We start from the raw sequence: 12,363 nt of genomic DNA, 5'->3' as shown, positions 1-12,363 counted from the left end.
TTCCTTACGCTTGTATACTGGAAATGACTTTAAGCAATCTTGAACCTAGATTAACTTGCTCATTAGTGGTAACCCAGTTTCATGTGCCTTCCACCTGGAATTATCGCAGGTTGTCTTTCACTTATTGTCCATAAAGTTGCATCTGACATTTCAGTCCCACTGGAGATGTATATCAGTATCTGCTGTTTTCCAGTGATTCCTTGGCCTCTGCATCACATGGCATCCGTGATCATTTCTCTGCAGCTTCTGTAGAGTACTGCACTTTTAATTTTCAGTTGGTTTACTTTCAGAAGACACATTGGTTTACTTTTAGATCTGTCAACACTAATTCCACCCCCCCCCACCCAATTTGGTTACAAATATTATCCAACTGTTTAATTAGTAGGGCACTCAGCCAAAACTAATACTCTTTAACAATTATTTTTATTTCAAAAACATACTTTATTCATAAATTATGGCTTCATAACTCAGTATGTAAGATGACATTTTTAGTTCAAACCACAAGGTTTCATTTACAGTCGACATTTTGGGCCGAGACCATTCATCTTTATTCCTCTTTGTAGACGCTGCCTGACCTGAGTTCCTCCAGCATTTTGTGTGTTGCTCTGGATTTCCAGCATCTGTGGGATCCCTTGTGTTTGTGATTTCACTTTGTTAGCATATTGTGATTTCCTTCAGCAGATGATCCCATGGGTTTGCACCAATTCTGTTCTCACTCCCCATGGAGCCTTTGAAATCATTGTACATAGCTTCAGCATCTCTTGGCCCCTGGTCCTAGATCTTGGAAGATTCACCTCACCCTGGAGTAACAGTGAGCTTCAGACAGACCAGGTGGTGTTCACTAGGCTGACAGTCCTCTGGTAGCAGTGGAGATTTGTCTCTGTGTGACCCTAGAAACAGTCCATAGGTGCAAAGCTCTTGGTCATCTATCTGTAACAAATTTACTTTCAAGCTTTGGGAACCTTGACAAAGGCCACTGCTTCTCTTTCTAGGCAGCCTTTGCAATCACCCATCCTGCATAGAGTTGGACGGTGTTTCGGTTCTCAGTGCACCTGGCTTCATGGTGGTATGTGGTAACACTGAGATAAGCCAAGCAGGAAGCATCTGACATCTCAAGTCGTTTCACACTCTACGTCAGCAAGACCGGGGTATTGTGGAATTCGGGGAGGGGAAGTCCAGAGAACACATACCAGTCCTCACCGAGGGGTGGGCAGTGGAAAGGGTGAGCAGCCTCAAGTTCCTGAGCATCAACATCTCAGAGAATCTATCCTGGGCCCAACAGATTGATGCGATCATGAAGAAAAGAAGGCAGCAGCTATTCTCCATTAGGAATTAGAGGAAATTTGGTATGTCAGATGTACCGTGGAGAATACTCGGAGAGTTATGTCACAGCCCACAGCCTGGATTGCAAGAAGCTACAGAGGGCTGTAGACTCAGCCAGCTCCATTGCCGTCACACCCTTCCACATCACTGAGGACACTTTAAGAGGCAGTGCCTCAAGAAGGCAGCATCCATCATTAAGGATCCTCACCACCCAGGACATGCCACCTACATAGGAACATAAGAAATAGGAGCAGGCGTAGGCCATCTGGCCCATCGAGTCTTCTCCACCATTCAATAGATCATGGCTGATTTGGCCATGGACTCATCTCCACCTACCTGCCTTTTCCCCATAACCCTTAATTCCCCTACCATTAGGGTGGAGGGTACAGGAGCCTGAAGATTTCTAAACAGCTCATGAATCCATAAGTACTGCCTCACTATTCCTCTTGCACACTGCTTATTTATTAATTATTGTAACTTATAGTACTGTTTGACTTGTGCTGTAATGTTGCCACAAGACGACAAATTTCACGACTTGACCAGTGATAAACCACCTGACCCTGATTCGGATTCCTATGCCAAACAGAGCTTTGGTGCGCTTTTTTTTGGGACTTCTGGCAAGGAGGAATTCTGCCAGATGAATATGCACATAGGATCTACCTGACTTGATGTGAGCCATTGACTGCATTTGGCCTTCCGTACGCAGGGGACACTAATTGTAGCATCGGCCAGCAGGGGCCAGAGTCAAACTAAGAAGCTTCGTAGTTTGAACACTGACTGCTTATTTAAGTTTTGCATCAAACCTGACAAAACATCCCAGCTGGAGTATTGATGGCCGTCTGGCAGAGAGATTAAAATGAGTGATAATGAACTAGCTCTTAGTTTTGGGAATGCAGGTATCCGCAAGGGCTTAGACTGGAAGAAAATGCAGAGATGGGCGTGTTTGGAATCCAAGAGAAATTTGAAAATGTGAATGTGATTCTAAAAATGTAAATTTTTAGCTTGACTGCTGTTTTGGTGCTCTCCCAGGACAGAAAACTGGCCAAGAGGATTCATCTGTGGAGGCTGGGAGAAGATGCACTGGAATCTGCAGTACACTTGGTGGATCTGACAGGAAAGGGAGATTATTGATGGGATCGTAGTTGTCTCGTGGGAAGGAGAGATGCTCAGGGTTTTTCTTTGGAGAGTGTGCATTTGGATGTGGCTGATTTAATGCAGATGGGAGATGGGATCATTCACAGTCTTGGCTGATGTGAAAGCCAGAAAAAGACTTTGAGGAAATGTGATCATCAAAGCAGGAAGTGGGTCTTCGAACTGTGATGTGCTTAAGACATGGAAGGAAATCATTTGGCCCATTGTGTGTGTGTCAGTTGGCAGCCAGTTGCATAAATAAGCCTACCTTTCGTTGCTGAGCTGTGGCCTTGCACGAGGTATGGCTTAAATGTGGTGGGTTATTTCTCGCCACCCTCTCAGGAGTGCTTCTCGATCCCTACCGCCCTCTTTGTGAAGTGTTTTTCTCATCAACACCCTTCCCAGCTTCAGTTTGTTGGACTTTGGACCCTCTGCTGAGGGAAATATTTAAATTTCCTCTCCAGTCAAGTCAGGTTTATTGCAGTGTGAGTTGTGGGTACAATGAAAACTTTGCCTGCAGCAACATCAGAGGCATGCAGGTTCAGATAGCACATGAAACAAAAATTGTACATAAATTGTGCATAAAATGATGGCAAAGGGGGAAAAAACTGCAGAACAAGACATTAGTGCAAAAACACGTTGGGAGACAAGTCCGTGGTTGGACAAGAGGTGGTCCGTAGTGTCCTGTTGCTGAGGTAGGGTTGGGGTTGCACAGGTCAGTTGCATGAAAGTATCTGTTGCTGAACTTGTTGGAACTTCAGGCTTTTGACTTCTGTACCTCTAGCCTGATGGTAGCTGTGAAAAGGTGGCTTAGCCTGCATGATGGGGATGCTCTTTAGGCTCTCATAATTTTCTGCACCTCACTTAGATCTGCCATTAGCTTCTCCTGCTCCAAAACAAACATCCCAAGCTCATCCAGTCTTCCCTCATAGCTACATTTTAAAGTGTCAGAGGACCTGTCCTGGGACCAGAATGTAATTGCCATTGCAAAACAGGTACAGCAATGCCTCCACTTTCCTAGAGGTTTGCCCAAATTCAGCATGTCATCTGAAACTTTGACAAACTTCTATAGATACACAGTGGAGAGTATCTTGACTGGAGACATCACAGCCTGGCATGGAAATGCCAATACCCATGAATGGAAAAACCAATAAAGTGGTGGATATGGCCCAGTCTGGCACAGGAAAATCCCTTCCCTCTGCCTGGTTGAGCATATTTACAAGCAGTGCTGCAACAAGAAAGCAGCATCGATCCGCAAGGACCCCCACCATCCCAGACATCCAGGCTCTCTTCTCGCTGCTGCCATCAGGAGGGAAGATAGGAGCCTTGGGTCCCACACTGCCGGGAACAGTTATCACCCTTCAACCATCAGTCTCCTGAAACAGCATGGATAACTTCACTCACCTCAACACTGAACTGATTCCACAACCTCTGGACTCACTTTCAAGCGCACTACACTTTAGCTTCTCGCTATTGTTTATTTACTCATTCATTATTATTATTTGTTTCTTTTTTTTAATATTTGCACAGTTTTGCACATTGGTTGTCAATCTTTGTAGTTTTTCATTGATTCTATTGTATTTTTTCTACTGTGAATGCCTGCAAGAAAATGAATCTCCGGGTGGTATATGGTGACATATCTGTACTTCGACAATAGATTTACTTTGAACTTTGATCCTGGTAACTTCCCTACAAATCTCATCAGTGCTATCACCATGTCTTTCCTGTATGTCACCAAAGTTGTTGCAGTAATCAAGCGCTAGCTTAACTATTATGTGCAATTCTAACATAACCCCTTGCCCTTGTGTGTGTCTCAGTTAAAAAGGAAGTTATCACGTATGTCATTTTACACCCTTGACCTGTTCTACTTGTATTATTCTGTGGACATACTCTACATACCTGGATTCCTCGGTTCCTCCTCATCTCTCAATGTCTTCCGCTGTATTCAAGGTTTCTTTAATTATACAATCGTGCACTTTTATGGATTAATTTCCAGTTGCTACTTCCCTGCCCAATTGACCGGATCGTATGTACCCTCCTGCAGTTTGATTAAAGTTATCTTCAATCATGGTCTGTTTACCTATCATCTGTAGATTTCTTCATCACTTAAGTCCGAGGCATCAGTGGGTGTTGTAAAACGCAAGGGATCATGAAACTCCAGTGTTAGCAATGGCTGGTTAGGTTGAGCACAAAGTCAAATTAAAGTTAAAGCAAACCCATTAGGAAACTCAAGTCACAGCTTATATGGGTCAGAGATGACCTGAGACTTGGGAAGGCTGGCGTTTACAGGATTCCCTGTGAATGTGGCGCAGTGTATATTGGCCAGACGGGCCGCACGGTGGAAAACCATATCAGGGACCATTGGAGGTATATCCAGGTAACCCAAATGGAGAAATGGGTGCTAGCAGAACACTGCATTCACAATAGCCATAGGATTGACTTCAGCACAAAACTACAGTGTCACACCAATGGCTTTTGACCACCCAGTAAAGGAAGCCATCGAAATAAAACTAGAGAAAAAGAATTTTAACCAAGACAAAGGTCTTGCTCCAAGTAAGATCTGGAATTTGATTGTACACAAGGTGGGAGAGCGGAAACCTGATTGGATGAGGACTAACCAATCAGGAGGGACGGACTACAGGGGTATAAATGCCACCGGACTAGACATGCCCAGACAGTGTCCCTGGTTGTGGTGAGTGAAGTTATCCACACCGGTTCAGGAACATGTTGGTTGTAGGGTGATAACTGTTCCTGCACCTGATATTGTGCGATACTGGATGGTAGTAGTGAGAAAAGAGCATGGCCTGAATAGTGGGGGAGATCGTTGATGGATGCTAGGTTAAGTTGTGAGGTAGCTGACAAAAGAAGGGAACACGTGTCCATGTGAAGGGCTGGGGACCTTCCAATGGAAATTTGACCCAACAAAATGAGGCAAAGGAAGGGAGCGTCCTGACTGGGCTCCTTTTTGGAGTCAAGTTCTCCTCTGAGTGTGATGACTCTGTCTCAGCAATGGGGGAGGGAGTGCAAATAGAGTTTGTAGTAAAGGGACACACAAGTGTTGACCAACGAACAAGGCACTGTGTGTGGTTCAGCAAATGTCTGACGTGCCTCTTGGATTTTGAGAGGTAGATATGAGAGCCATATCTGTGGAGTGGTCAGGCAGTAATACACGCTGGGGACATCAGGGTGTGTTCTTGAATAGAGAACAAAAGGTGAGACTGAGAGTGTGCAGCTTTACATGGGGCGTATTTTCCAGGCACAGTCTTGGGAAGTAGATTAGGAGAGGAGAGGTCAGCCTGGCTGGAGAGAGGTGCAGGGATGGTGTGGTTGCTGCATTTGTTGTTCCACGCCATGTGGTGCATGGGGCAGCAACATTGCAGTTCCTTTAGCATTTTTGTCTGTTTTACAAAGCAGAGTTGCTAGCCCAATGCTCAACCCTTACACGATGGACATTGTACAAGGACCTGGCCAGATTCGAACCCAGGGCCACTCCGCCACCAGCCAGCTTACGTGTCACTTGGGAAATCTGTGTGCTGTGCTGTGAACTTTGTGGTGAGGTCCCAGTCTGGAATTCACATGGTGAGGAGAGCAGGCAATGCATTTGCTGAGGAAATGTTTGTGGGTTGATGGAAAAGAGAAAGGATTCTAAAGGGTATACAAGGTTAAAGCTTTATTTCAGAATCAGAATCATGTTTATTATCACCAGCATGTGTCATGAAATTTGTTAACTTAGCAGCAGTTCAATGCAATACATAATATAGAAGAGGAAAAATAAAAATAGTAAGTAAATCAATTACAGTATGCATATATTGAATAGATTAAAAATCATGCAGAAAAACAAATAATATATATTTTTTTAAAAAGTGAGGTGGAGTTCAAGGGTTCAATATCCATTTAGGAATCAGATGGCAGAGGGGAAGAAGTTATTCTTGAATTGCTGAGTGTGTGCCTTCAGGCTTCTGTACCTCCTACCTGATGGCAACAGTGAGAAAAGGGCATACACTGGGTGCTGGAGGTCCTTAATAATGGATGCTGCCTTTCTGAGACATTGCTCTTTGAAGATGTCCTGGGTACTTTGTAGGCTAGTACCCAAGATGGAGCCGACTAAATTTACAAACCTCTGCAGCTTCTTTCAGTCCTGTGCAGTAGCAACCCTCCCCCTCCCCATACCAGACAGTGATGCAGCCTGTCAGAATGCTCTCCATGATACAACTATAGAAGTTTTTGAGTGTATTTGTTGACATACCAAATCTTTTCAAACTCCAATTGAAATATAGTCACTGTCTTGCCTTCTTTATAACTGCATCAATATTTTGGGACCAGGTTAGATCCTCAGAGATCTTGATACCCAGGAACTTGAAACTGCTCACTCTCTCCACTTGGGATCCCTCTATGCGGATTGTTACGTGTTCCTTCATTTTACCCTTCCTGAAGTCCACGTTCAGCTCTTTCGTCTTCTTGACGTTGAGTGCCAGGTTGTTGCTGTGACACCACTCCACTAGTTGGTATATCTCACTTGTGTACATCCTCTCGTCACCACCTGCGATTCTACCAACAATGGTTGTATCATCAGCAAATTTATGGATGGTATTTGAGCTGTGCCTAGCCACACAGTCATGTGTATATAGAGAGAGCAGAGCAGTGGACTAAGCACACAACCCTGAGGTGCACCAGTGTTGATCGTCAGCGAGGAGGAGATGTTGCTCACAATTACATATCTGTCACAATTACATCATAACATACAGTGAACTGCGCTGTTTGTATTATCACTTGCAATGTGCTTGGGGCAGGTTGCAAGTGTCATCCTGCATCTGTACTAACCCTAACCGATACGTCTTTGGAATGTGTTAGGAAAACGGGGCGCCCAGAGGAAACCTACATGGTCATAGGGAGAATGTACAAAGTCCTTACTGGCAGCGACAGGAATCGAACCGCAACCTATGAAGCATTGCACTAACCGCTCCATTACCATGCCACCCTCTTCACCTGCGGTTGAGCGATCAGAAGTAGGAGTGCAGACCAAGGTGCCATTGGTAACAAAAGCCACATCATCGCTGCCGTGGTATTGGAACAGACAAGCTTTGTGCCAAGACCAGGATGTTACTGGTAATCAAACTCGCAAGCTTTCTGAAGGCAAGAGCCTGGTTCCAAAGCAAACGAACATTGTGTAAGACGAAGGGCAGTCCACAGCATCAAGTCAGTTGGATGGGGAGGCTGGTATGGTCACCATGGTTGGTGAAACCAGAGTTGTTTCAGAGAATGCTAAGGGAGGCCTGTTGTCAGCAGTGAACCTTACAAAAGGCAGGGGAAGATGCAGGGGAGGGGGATGCTGAGGGGTTGCGTAGGAGTGGTAAGGATTACCAACACAGAAGGCCCAATGAGAGGGAGGGAAAGCAGAAAAGATGCTGAAAAATAAGAAATAATAAATATAAGTACGAGTGACAGGCTGGGGTTCAGAATTACAGCCAAAATATACTTTGGAATGGGTCCAAAGAGAAAACAGATCTGGTGTGTAGACTGAGTGTGTGGCTCGCAATGTGTCTTTTCCTCAACAAATCCCTGCTCACTGACGTCAATTAACCCTTGCTTTTCTGAGTGGTTTTGATATAGTCCCTCCGAAATGTTTTTGATATTTGGTTGAAAAGTCTGTAATTGACCTACCCTTTGCTTCCCTGTTCAGTCAAAAGCAGGAGTGCATTCTTGGTCTTCCAGTCCTGCGGCTCCTCACCCATTGGCAGCAAGGACTGGGTAATGGTCAGAGACTCGACGGCTTCCCCTCTCCGGAGGCTGGCTATTCATACACTTTTCAAATCTCAGATACCTTAATGTTTCCCCTCTGCCTAATACTTTGCATCATTTCCCTCAAGGAAATGATCTGGTTCTTTTCTCATTTTCAGATAGTTAGGACTTCAGGTTCTAAGTGTGAAGGTGGAATATCTCACTCACGTTTTAAACTTGTCCATTGCAATACCTCTTTAGCCAGCAGCTCAGCTTCATTTTGGGAGTATGAAGAGATTCGGTGTGTCACCAAAGACTCCAACAAATATTGGAGAGCGTTCTGACAGCCTGGAGGCCGCAATGCAGAGGATCGCACGAAGCTGCAAAGGAGTGTAGACCCCACCACTCCGTCACAGGCACAACGCTCTCCACCATCGAGGATATCTTCAAAAGGTGGTGTCTCAAGAAGGCAGCTTCCATCATGAAGTACCTTTACCACCCAGAATGTGCCCCCTTCTCACTATAACCATTAGGGGTTGGTACAGGAGCTTAAAGACCCACACTCGGTGTTCTAGGAACAGCTTCTTGCTCTCCACTATCAGATTTCTGAACAGTCCATGAACCCGTGAAAAATACCTCACTATTCCTCTTCTGCACTATTTATTAATTTTATATTTTATTCTGACTAATAGTATTTTTTTTTGCTGGCACAAACCAGATTCCATGACATGTTAGTGGTAATTCTGTTTAAGTGTGGAAATGATCATGCGATTTAAATGCCAGAGAGCCTAGCTATCCTGCAGTAAGTGACTTGCTTCCTCACCCCTCAAAGTCGTGCCACCACCTAGCAATCTCATTTTATGGACTCTGACCCTACTTCTTGCTGTAAAGCAGCCTGCATAATCAAAGACACAGGACTTTCTCTCTTCTCTCCTCTCCTCTCCCATTGGACTGAAGATACAAAAGCCTGAAAGCAAGTACCACCAGGCTTAAGACAACTTCTCTCTCACTGTGATCAGACTCTTGTAGGATAAATTGGAGTCTTGGCCTCACAATCTACCTCATTATGATCTTGCTTTTTTTGTTATTTATTCATTGCGATATAGTGCAGGATAGGCCCTTCTGACCTGATTTAACCCTAATCACAGGGCAATCTACGATGACCAATTAACCTACCAACTGGTACGCCTTTGGACTGTGGGAGGAAACTGGAGCACCTGGAGGAAACTCACGTGGTCTCGGGGGGAGCTTGAAAACTCCTTGCAGAGAGCAGCAGGAGGAATCCTTTACCTGCATTGCACTTTCTCTGTAGCTTTTACACTTTGCTGTGCATTATTGTTTTCCTTGTTCTACCAAAATGCGCTATGTAATGATTTTAGATCTGTATGATCAGTATGCAATATAAGCTTTTCACCTCATCTTGATACGTGCGACAGTGATAAGCCTACACCAGTAGAAACACTTTCTAGATTCTGCCTTTCACGTTCACGGAGGCAATTTACTGCCAATTAATTTACCAACCCACACAGCTTTGTGATGTAGGAGGAAACTAAAGCACTCACAGGAAACCCACGCAGTCACAGCGGGTGTGTGGAGACTCTTCACAGGTGGCACCGGGGGCTGGAGTCAAATCTGGGCCACTAGCTGTTCCGCTGCAGCGCCCTGACCCGCGGGTTCAACTGAGTCAGAGGAACCCGTTCTCTGCTGGCTACAGTTTGGTAATATCCTGACTTTAGACTGAAAGGTGCTTCAGCGCCAATGAAAGTGTTTGTCTTTCTCTTTTGCCAATTTGTCTGAAGATTAATCCAAATCATGTTTATTATCTCTGAGATGTGTCACAAAACTTCTTGCTTTGTGGCAGCAGTACAGTGTCAGACAGAAAAAGTTCTATAAGTTAACAAAAACTAAACGGTGCGAAGGAAGTATAGTGAGATAGTGTTCATGGACCATTCAGAAATCTGATGGGGGAGGGGAAAAAGTTGTTTTAAAAAAAAAGTTGAGTGTGTCTTCAGGCTCCTGTACCTCCTCTCTGATTATAATAACGAGAAGAGGGCATTTCCTGGATGGTGAGGAACCTTAATTGTGGATGCCACCTTCTTGACTCACTGCCTCTTGAAGATGCCCTCAGTGGTGGGGAGGCTTGTGCCTGTGGTGGACTGGCTAAGCTTACAACTCACTGCAGCCTCTTTCAACCCTGCACTTTGGAGCCTCCGTATTAGTTGGTTATGCAGCCAGTCAGATGCTCTCCACCATACATCTGAAGAAATTTGCTTGGGTCCTTAGTGACCTACCAAAAGCAGTAAATGAGCTAGTTAATATTTTCAGTCTTCATGCCTTTTAGGGCAAGCTTTTGGTTATGAAGCATTATAGATATTGGAACTTGAACACGGAGGAGTTTCCTATTTTAGTGCTGACATCAAACACTGCTAAGCCTTTAATATTAGTGCACAGCAAGGCTTCGATGTCAGCATCATCCTCTGAAGAGCATTCCAACCTTTGTCAGTGTTTTGTTTTTTTTCTATTTCCGCCCACATTGTTTAAAAGTGATAGATATGGAAGCCTTATAAATTATGTAAACCCACTGTATCTTGTGTTCTTCAAGCAGATATTCAGTGGAAAATTTAACCATTTAAGCACCCTTTGCTGCAATAAAAAGCTGTTTTTCACAGTTGAAAGCAAAGATTACAAATGCTGCAAATGTGAAATAAAATGAAAATGCAGGAGGTCAAGGAAGAAGAGTTAATCCTGAAGACTGACTGTATACAAAAGTAATTAAAATTCTGCAGAAGTGGGGGTGGGGAGGGGAGAAGGGGGTTGAAGGAGGTCTGTGATTAGGTAGAAAGGAGAACAAAGGTGTTACAGAACAAGATGAAATGTCTTCTGGAAGAGAGATGGATGTAGAAGGGAGACCAGGGATTCTGCAGAGGCTGGGAATCTGGAGCCATGCACAAGATGCTGGAGGAGCTCAGCAGGTCAGACGCCATCTGTGGAGGGAAGTGGATAGCCAACGTTTTGGGTGGAGACCCTTCATCAGAAATGCTGAAGGAATTTCTAAAACTGCCGGCAGAATAGGGTGTGACTGCTGGAAAATATGGGCATTTAAGAAAGGCCAGAAATAGTAGCAGTTGAAGTCAAGAAAACTGTGACATCGAGGGAAATGCTAACATGAGCTTGAGTGGAACAGCATAGGCAGAGAGGGGTGGGGTATTTTGAAATGAGCTATTGGAAGCTCTGGATCATGCTCGCACTCAGAACAGAGGCATACATACCTCAAGGGCATGGCCCAATCTCCCAATCTGCATTGTTGTCTCCAGTAGAGGAGAGCACATCAGATCAATGGGTTCAGTATCTACGTGAACCTTTGAAGTGTGGGGAAGCTTCTACCCCAAATGCATGTCAGTGCGATTGGTCGCAGGTGTGAACCTGGTGGGATGTAGGACTTCCCTGTGCTGTCATTCTCACAATATACCAGATGAAAATGAGTTGCTGCTCTGTCTTTTGTGGATGAGACAATGGGAAAGGAGGAGATCATGTTATGTCCTGGTGCACTATATGGAGGTGGTATGGGAAGAGAAGTGAGTATTGAAGAACATTCTGAACTCTTCCTTTTACCATTCCCACCCAAATACCCTGGTTCACTTTTCAAAGTAAATTTATTATCAAAGTACATATATGTTACAATATACTACTGTGAAATTCATTTTCCTGCATTAATTTATTGGAAAAATGAAGAAATCCAATAGAATTTACCAACCATACAACACCCACAAAATGCTGGAAGAACACAGTTGTCTAATTATTCCTCTCTATAGATGCTGCCTGACCTGCTGAGCTCCTCCAGCATTGTTTGTTTGTTTGTGTGTGTGTGTGTGTTTACTCTGGATTTCCAGCATCTGCAGAATCTCTTGTGTTTAACATTATCAAACAAAGTTTTCCCATGCCACCTTCCTGTTTCTGTGGTGGCCACATATGATTGCACATTTTATCACGAGCCCATCTACAACCTATTGCCAGTCATGAACAAGTTCACCTTTAGATAACAGAGGAGTTGTTACCACCCAACTGGACACACCTCGCCTTTGAATCAGTTGTCTCCCCAACTCAAGTGTTTTGCCATTTCCTTCGTCTGAGTTGCTCAATCAAAAGAGCATGACAGTGTACTCTGGATGAATTCCTCCGTCGATTACTATA

The 12,363-nt window shown here is 44.4% G+C and overlaps 1 protein-coding gene across 3 annotated transcripts in view; it reads left to right on the top strand.

Moving 5' to 3' along the window:
* Positions 1-12,363, top strand: part of yaf2 (YY1 associated factor 2) — a 161,475-nt gene that overhangs the window by 34,000 nt on the left and 115,112 nt on the right. The window lies entirely within an intron of this gene.

This window comes from Mobula hypostoma, chromosome 9 (genome assembly GCF_963921235.1).
Source record: "Mobula hypostoma chromosome 9, sMobHyp1.1, whole genome shotgun sequence".
NCBI classification, from domain to species: domain Eukaryota; kingdom Metazoa; phylum Chordata; class Chondrichthyes; order Myliobatiformes; family Myliobatidae; genus Mobula; species Mobula hypostoma.
This window is presented reverse-complemented; position numbering and strand designations above follow the sequence as displayed.